We start from the raw sequence: 8,480 nt of genomic DNA on the forward strand, positions 1-8,480 counted from the left end.
GCAGGGACAGGAACCTCACAGACTGAGAGCAGGGACAGGAACCTCACAGACTGAGAGCAGGGATAGGAACCTCACAGACTGAGAGCAGGGACAGGAACCTCACAGCCTCAGAATAAGGACAGGAACCTCACAGACTGAGAGCAGGGACAGGAACCTCACAAACTGAGAGCAGGGACAGGAACCGCACAGACTGAGAGTAGGGACAGGAACCTCACAGACTGAGAGCAGGGACAGGAACCTCACAGACTGAGAGTAGGGACAGGAACCTCACAGACTGAGAGTAGGGACAGGAACCTCACAGACTGAGAATAAGGACAGGAACCTCACAGACTGAGAACAGGGATAAAAACCTCACAGACTGAGAGCAGGGACAGGAACCTCACAGAGTGAGAGCAGGGACAGGAACCTCACAGACTGAGAGCAGGGACAGGAACCTCAGAGACTGAGAGCAGGGACAGGAACCTCTGAGACTGAGAATAGGGACAGGAACCTCACAGACTGAGAGCAGGGACAGGAACCTCAGAGACTGAGAGCAGGGATAGGAACCTCACAGACCGAGAGCAGGGACAGGAACCGCACAGACAGAGAGCAGGGATAGGAACCTCACAGACTGAGAGCAGGGATAGGAACCTCACAGACTGAGAGCAGGGACAGGAACCTCACAGATTGAGAGCAGGGACAGGAACCTCACAGACTGAGAACAGGGATAGGAACCTCACAGAATGAGAGCATGGACAGGAATCTCACAGACTGAAAATAAGGACAGGAACCGCAGAGACTTAGAGCAGGGATAGGAACCTCACAGACTGAGAGCAGGGACAGGAACCGCACAGACAGAGAGCAGGGATAGGAACCTCACAGACTGAGAGCAGGGATAGGAACCTCACAGACTGAGAGCAGGGACAGGAACCTCACAGATTGAGAGCAGGGACAGGAACCTCACAGACTGAGAACAGGGATAGGAACCTCACAGACTGAGAGCATGGACAGGAATCTCACAGACTGAAAATAAGGACATGAACCGCAGAGACTGAGAGCAGGGACAGGAACCTCACAGACTGAGAGCAGGGATAGGAACCACACAGACTGAGAGCAGGGACAGGAACCGCACAGACTGAGAGTAGGGACAGGAACCTCACAGACTGAGAGCACGGATAGGAACCTCACAGATTGAGAGCATGGATAGGAACCTCACAGATTGAGAGCAGGGACAGGAACCTCACAGACTGAAAACAGGGACAGGAACCTCACAGCCTGAGAGCAGGGCTTGGAACCTCACAGACTGAGAGCTGGGACAGGAACCGCACAGACTGAGAGCAGGGACAGGAACCTCACAGACTGAGAGCAGGGACAGGAAACTCACAGACTGAGAATAAGGACAGGAACCGCACAGACTGAGAGCAGGGACAGGAAACTCACAGACTGAGAATAAGGACAGGAACCTCACAGACTGAGAGCAGGGACAGGAACCTCACAGACTGAGAGCAGGGATAGGAACCTCACAGAGTGAGAGCAGGGATAGGAACCTCACACACTGAGAACAGGGATAGGAACCTCACAGACTGAGAGCAGGGACAGGAACCTCAGAGACTGAGAGCAGGGATAGGAACCACACAGACTGAGACTAGGGACCGGAACCTCACAGACTGAGAACAGGGACAGGAACCTCACAGACTGAGAGCAGGGACAGGAACCTCACAGACTGAGTGCAGGGACAGGAACAGCACAGACTGAGAGCAGGTATAGGAACCTCACAGACTAAGAGCAGGGACAGGAACCTCACAGACTGAGAGCAGAGACAGGAACCTCACAGACTGAGAGCAGTGACAGGAATCTCACAGATTGAGAGCAGGGACAGGAACCTCACAGACTGAGAGCAGAGACAGGAACCTCACAGACTGAGAGCAGGGACAGGAAACTCACAGACTGAGAGCAGGGACAGGAACCGCACAGACTGAGAGCAGGGATAGGATCCTCGCAGTCTGAGAGGAGGAACAGGAACCTCACAGACTGAGAGCAGGGGCAGGAACCTCACACCCTGAGAATAAGGACAGGAAGCGCAGAGACTGAGAGCAGGGATAAGAACCTCACAGACTGAAAATAAGGAAAGGAACCGCAGAGACTGAGAGCAGGGATAGGAACCTCACAGACTGAGAGCAGGGACAGGAACCTCACCGACTGAGAGCAGGGACAGGAACCTCACAGACTGAGAGCAGGGACAGGAACTGCACAGACTGAGAGCAGAGATAGGAACCTCACAGACTGAGAGCAGGGAGAGGAACCTCACAGACTGAGAGCAGGGACAGGAACCTCACAGACTGAGAACAGGGACAGGAACCGCACAGACTGAGAGCAGGGATAGGAACCGCACAGACTGAGAGTAGGGACAGGAACCGCACTGACTGAGAGCAGGGACAGGAACCTCACAGACTGAGAGCAGGGACAGGAACATCACAGACTGAGAGCACGGACAGGAACATCACAGCCTCAGAATAAGGACAGGAACCTCACAGACTGATATCAGGGACCGGAACCTCACAGACTGAGAGCAGGGACAGGAACCTCACAGAGTGAGAGCAGGGACTGGAACCTCAGAGAGTGAGAGCAGGGACAGGAACCTCTGAGACTGAGAGCAGGGACAGGAACCTCACAGACTGAGAGCAGGGACACGAACCTCACAGACTGAGAGCAGGGACAGGAACGTCACAGACTGAGAGCAGGGACAGGAACCTCAGAGACTGAGAACAGGGAAAGCAACCACACAGAATGAGAGCAGGGACAGGAATCTCACAGACTGAAAATAAGGGCAGGAACCGCAGAGACTGAGAGCAGGGATAGGAACCTCACAGACTGAGAGCAGGGACAGGAACCTCACAGACTGAGAGCAGGGATAGGAACCTCACAGACTGAGAGCAGGGACAGGAACCGCACAGACAGAGAGCAGGGATAGGAACCTCACAGACTGAGAGCAGGGATAGGAACCTCACAGACTGAGAGCAGGGACAGGAACCTCACATACTGACAGCAGGGACCGGAACCTCACAGAAGGAGAGCAGGGATAGGAACCTCACAGATTGAGTGCAGGGAAAGGAACATCACAGACTGAGAGCAGAGACAGGAACCTCACAGACTGAGAGTAGGGACAGGAACCTCACAGACTGAGAGTAGGGACAGGAACCGCACTGACTGAGAGCAGGGATAGGAACCTCTGAGACTGAGAGCAGGGACAGGAACCTCACAGACTGAGAGCAGGGACACGAACCTCACAGACTGAGAGCAGGGACAGGAACGTCACAGACTGAGAATAGGGACAGGAACCTCACAGACTGAGAGCAGGGACAGGAACCTCAGAGACTGAGAACAGGGATAGGAACCTCACAGAATGAGAGCAGGGACAGGAATCTCACAGACTGAAAATAAGGGCAGGAACCGCAGAACTGAGAGCAGGGATAGGAACCTCACAGACTGAGAGCGGGGATAGGAACCTCACAGACTGAGAGCAGGGACAGGAACCTCACAGACTGAGAGCAGGGATAGGAACCTCACAGACTGAGAGCCGGGATAGGAACCTCACAGACTGAGAGCAGGGACAGGAACCTCACAGATTGAGAGCAGGGACAGGAACCTCACAGACTGAGAAGAGGGATAGTAACCTCACAGACTGAGAGCATGGACAGGAATCTCACAGATTGAAAATAAGGACAGGAACCGCAGAGACTGAGAGCAGGGATAGGAACCTCACAGACTGAGAAAAGGGATAGGAACCTCACAAACTGAGAGCAGGGACAGGAACCTCACAGACTGAGAATAAGGACAGGAACCGGAGAGACTGAGAGCAGGGATAGGAACCTCACAGACTGAGAACAGGGATAGGAACCTCACAAACTGAGAGCAGGGACAGGAACCTCACAGACTGAGAGCAGGGACAGGAACCTCACAGACTAAGAGCAGGGACAGGAACCTCACAGACTGAGAGCAGGGATAGGAACCTCACAGGCTTAGGGCAGGGAAAGGAACCTCACAGACTGAGAGCAGGGATAGGAACCTCACAGGCTTAGGGCAGGGACAGGAACCTCACAGACTGAGAGCAGGGATAGGAACCTCAAAGACTGAGAGCAGGGATAGGAACCTCACAGACTGAGAGCTGGGACAGGAACCTCACAGACTGAGAGCTGGGACAGGAACCGCACAGACTGAGAGCAGGGACAGGAACCTCACAGACTGAGAGCAGGAATAGGAACCTCACAGAGTGAGAGCAGGGACAGGAACCTCACAGACTGAGAATAAGGACAGGAACCTCACAGACTGAGAGCAGGGACAGGAACCTCACAGACTGAGAGCAGAGATAGGAACCGCACAGACTGAGAGCAGGGATAGGAACCTCACAGACTGAGAGCAGGGACAGGAACCTCACAGACTGAGAGCAGGGACAGGAACCTCACAGACTGAGAGCAGGGACAGGAACCGCACGGACTGAGAATAAGGACAGGAACCTCACAGACTGAGAGCAGGGACAGGAACCTCACAGCCTCAGAATAAGGACAGGAACCTCACAGACTGAGAGCAGGGACAGGAACCTCACAGCCTCAGAATAAGGACAGGAACCTCACAGAGTGAGAGCACGGACAGGAACCTCACAGACTGAGAATAAGGACAGGAACCTCACAGACTGAGAGCAGGGACAGGAACCTCACAGACTGAGAGCAGAGATAGGAACCGCACAGACTGAGAGCAGGGATAGGAACCTCACAGACTGAGAGCAGGGATAGGAACCTCACAGCCTCAGAATAAGGACAGGAACCTCACAGACTGAGAGCAGGGACAGGAACCTCACAGACTGAGAATAAGGACAGGAACCTCACAGACTGAGATCAGGGACAGGAACCTCACAGACTGAGAATAAGGACAGGAACCTCACAGACTGAGATCAGGGACAGGAACCTCACAGACTGAGATCAGGGACAGGAACCTCCCAGACTGAGAGCAGGGACAGGAACCTCACAGACTGAGAGCAGGGATAGGAACCTTACAGACTGAGAGCAGGGACAGGAACCTCACAGACTGAGAGCAGGGACAGGAACCTCACAGACTGAGAGCTGGGACAGGAACCTCACAGACTGAGAGCAGGGAAAGGAACCTCACAGACTGAGAGCAGGGACTGGAACCTAACAGACTGAGAGCAGGGACAGGAACCTCACAGACTGAGAGCAGGGACAGGAACCTCACAGACTGAGAGCAGGGACAGGATCCTCACAGACTGAGAGCAGGGATAGGAACCTCACAGACTGAGAGCAGGGACATGAACCTCACAGAGTGAGAGCAGGGATAGGAACCTCACAGACTGAGAGCAGGGATAGGAACCTCACAGATTGAGAGCATGGATAGGAACCTCACAGATTGAGAGCAGGGACAGGAACCTCACAGACTGAGAGTAGGAACAGGAACCTCACAGACTGAGAGTAGGGACAGGAACCTCACAGAGTGAGAATAGGGACAGGAACCTCACAGACTGAGAGCAGGGACCGGAACCTCACAGAAGGAGAGCAGGGATAGGAACCTCACAGATTGAGTGCAGGGAAAGGAACATCACAGACTGAGAGCAGAGACAGGAACCTCACAGACTGAGAGTAGGGACAGGAACCTCACAGACTGAGAGTAGGGACAGGAACCGCACTGACTGAGAGCAGGGATAGGAACCTCACAGACTGAGAGCAGGGACAGGAACCTCACAGACTGAGAGCAGGGATAGGAATCTCAGAGAGTGAGAGCAGGGATAGGAACCTCTGAGACTGAGAGCAGGGACAGGAACCTCACAGACTGAGAGCAGGGACACGAACCTCACAGACTGAGAGCAGGGACAGGAACGTCACAGACTGAGAATAGGGACAGGAACCTCACAGACTGAGAGCAGGGACAGGAACCTCAGAGACTGAGAACAGGGATAGGAACCTCACAGAATGAGAGCCGGGACAAGAATCTCACAGACTGAAAATAAGGGCAGGAACCGCAGAACTGAGAGCAGGGATAGGAACCTCACAGACTGAGAGCAGGGATAGGAACCTCACAGACTGAGAGCAGGGACAGGAACCTCACAGACTGAGAGCAGGGATAGGAACCTCACAGACTGAGAGCAGGGATAGGAACCTCACAGACTGAGAGCAGGGATAGGAACCTCACAGACTGAGAGCAGGGACAGGAACCTCACAGACTGAGAGCAGGGATAGGAACCTCACAGACTGAGAGCCGGGATAGGAACCTCACAGACTGAGAGCAGGGACAGGAACCTCACAGATTGAGAGCAGGGACAGGAACCTCACAGACTGAGAAGAGGGATAGGAACCTCACAGACTGAGAGCATGGACAGGAATCTCACAGATTGAAAATAAGGACAGGAACCGCAGAGACTGAGAGCAGGGATAGGAACCTCACAGACTGAGAACAGGGATAGGAACCTCACAAACTGAGAGCAGGGACAGGAACCTCACAGACTGAGAGCAGGGACAGGAACCTCACAGACTAAGAGCAGGGACAGGAACCTCACAGACTGAGAGCAGGGATAGGAACCTCACAGGCTTAGGGCAGGGACAGGAACCTCACAGACTGAGAGCAGGGATAGGAACCTCACAGGTTTAGGGCAGGGACAGGAACCTCACAGACTGAGAGCAGGGATAGGAACCTCAAAGACTGAGAGCAGGGATAGGAACCTCACAGAGTGAGAGCAGGGACAGGAACCTCACAGACTGAGAATAAGGACAGGAACCTCACAGACTGAGAGCAGGGACAGGAACCTCACAGACTGAGAGCAGAGATAGGAACCGCACAGACTGAGAGCAGGGATAGGAACCTCACAGACAGAGAATAAGGACAGGAACCTCACAGACTGAGAGCAGGGACAGGAACCTCACAGACTGAGAGCAGAGATAGGAACCGCACAGACTGAGAGCAGGGATAGGAACCTCACAGACTGAGAGCAGGGACAGGAACCTCACAGACTGAGAGCAGGGACAGGAACCTCACAGACTGAGAGCAGGGACAGGAACCGCACAGACTGAGAGCAGGGACAGGAACCTCACAGACTGAGAGCAGGAATAGGAACCTCACAGAGTGAGAGCAGGGACAGGAACCTCACAGACTGAGAATAAGGACAGGAACCTCACAGACTGAGAGCAGGGACAGGAACCTCACAGACTGAGAGCAGAGATAGGAACCGCACAGACTGAGAGCAGGGATAGGAACCTCACAGACTGAGAGCAGGGACAGGAACCTCACAGACTGAGAGCAGGGACAGGAACCTCAGAGACTGAGAGCAGGGACAGGAACCGCACAGACTGAGAATAAGGACAGGAACCTCACAGACTGAGAGCAGGGACAGGAACCTCACAGCCTCAGAATAAGGACAGGAACCACACAGAGTGAGAGCAGGGACAGGAACCTCACAGACTGAGAATAAGGACAGGAACCTCACAGACTGAGAGCAGGGACAGGAACCTCACAGACTGAGAGCAGAGATAGGAACCGCACAGACTGAGAGCAGGGATAGGAACCTCACAGACTGAGAGCAGGGATAGGAACCTCACAGCCTCAGAATAAGGACAGGAACCTCACAGACTGAGAGCAGGGACAGGAACCTCACAGACTGAGAATAAGGACAGGAACCTCACAGACTGAGATCAGGGACAGGAACCTCACAGACTGAGAATAAGGACAGGAACCTCACAGACTGAGATCAGGGACAGGAACCTCACAGACTGAGAGCAGGGACAGGAACCTCACAGACTGAGAGCAGGGATAGGAACCTCACAGACTGAGAGCAGGGACAGGAACCTCACAGACTGAGAGCAGGGACAGGAACCTCACAGACTGAGAGCTGGGACAGGAACCTCACAGACTGAGAGCAGGGAAAGGAACCTCACAGACTGAGAGCAGGGACAGGAACCTCACAGACTGAGAGCAGGGACAGGAACCTCACAGACTGAGAGCAGGGACAGGATCCTCACAGCCTGAGAGCAGGGATAGGAACCTCACAGACTGAGAGCAGGGACAGGAACCTCACAGAGTGAGAGCAGGGATAGGAACCTCACAGACTGAGAGCAGGGATAGGAACCTCACAGATTGAGAGCATGGATAGGAACCTCACAGATTGAGAGCAGGGACAGGAACCTCACAGACTGAGAGTAGGGACAGGAACCTCACAGACTGAGAGTAGGGACAGGAACCTCACAGAGTGAGAGTAGGGACAGGAACCTCACGGACTGAGATCAGGGACAGGAACCTCACAGACTGAGATCAGGGACAGGAACCTCACAGACTGAGAGCTGGGACAGGAACCTCACAGACTGACAACAGGGATAGGAACCTCACAGACTGAGAGCAGGGACAGGAACCTCACAGAGTGAGAGCAGGGACAGGAACCTCACAGAATGAGAGCAGGGACAGGAAACTCAGAGACTGAGAGCAGGGACAGGAATCTCACAGATTGA

This window comes from Chiloscyllium punctatum, chromosome 12 (genome assembly GCF_047496795.1).
Source record: "Chiloscyllium punctatum isolate Juve2018m chromosome 12, sChiPun1.3, whole genome shotgun sequence".
In the NCBI taxonomy this organism is placed as follows: Eukaryota; Metazoa; Chordata; class Chondrichthyes; order Orectolobiformes; family Hemiscylliidae; genus Chiloscyllium; species Chiloscyllium punctatum.